The sequence below is a fragment of the Sinocyclocheilus anshuiensis genome, unplaced genomic scaffold, assembly GCF_001515605.1.
Source record: "Sinocyclocheilus anshuiensis isolate Anshui unplaced genomic scaffold, SAMN03320099.WGS_v1.1 scaffold14, whole genome shotgun sequence".
Taxonomy (NCBI): Eukaryota; Metazoa; Chordata; class Actinopteri; order Cypriniformes; family Cyprinidae; genus Sinocyclocheilus; species Sinocyclocheilus anshuiensis.
In genome coordinates, this window is record NW_015544139.1 from 267030 (window position 1) to 267894 (window position 865).

The 865-nt window shown below is 37.8% G+C and overlaps 1 protein-coding gene across 1 annotated transcript in view; it reads right to left on the reverse strand.

Moving 5' to 3' along the window:
* The window catches only part of LOC107695012 (eukaryotic translation initiation factor 2-alpha kinase 3-like), a 43207-nt gene that overhangs the window by 40003 nt on the left and 2339 nt on the right, over positions 1–865 (reverse strand). The gene's annotated exons all lie outside the window — the stretch shown is intronic.

Here is an 865-nt window from a genome sequence, read left to right on the forward strand (position 1 = left end):
ATAAATGGTTTGCAAAAAAGAGACACAGGATAAATGTTTGATATCATTATTTAATCACATTGGAATCAAAACTGGGAATCGAAAAGAATCGGAATCGATAAGCAGAATCGTTATCAGAATTGATTAAATTCAAACGATACCCAACCCTAATCACGATTCGTTTAACATCTCAACCTATTTGAATCGTCACATATTTGTATCGATTTTCAACCGGCTCGTGGGGAATCATTACATCCCTATTAGTAATATCGTTAACAATTCTCATTTATAATCAATACTAATATGGCTTCTTGTTATCAGTATCTTTAGTCTTTACTGCTGACATAGTTATGGTCCGTGATATTGGCACAGTTTCTGTGTAATAAAACGAGCGGCAACCTTCCGGTCTCTCTCTTGAAACCAACACGGAAGTGACTTAAACTGCAGTTCATCGACTGGCCGCTAGATACTGGCTCCAAAAGGTCTATATAGCTAATTTTGCCCTTCATGACAACTGTGAGGGGGGTGAAATTTTTTTTATAACTTTAAATTTCGCACGGAAATTTAAATTATATTAAGCCTTAAAGGTTCTGCATAATTAAGGGCGTGGCCACTTGAGTGACAGGTGGTTTGCTGCTGCTGTCACCACTAGAGCCCGACCGATATATCGTTTAGCCGATATTATCAGCCGATATGAGCCTGTATATGCTGCCGATATGAACACTTTTTTTTTACAGAAAATATAACGCAGATTAAATGCTTCTGAATGGTGTAATTACTTATCGCGCTCCATTGTTTGCTACTGGCGACCCAGTAGCATGTATATATACAGTGGGTACGGAAAGTATTCAGACCCCCTTCAATTTTTCACTCTTTGTTATATTGC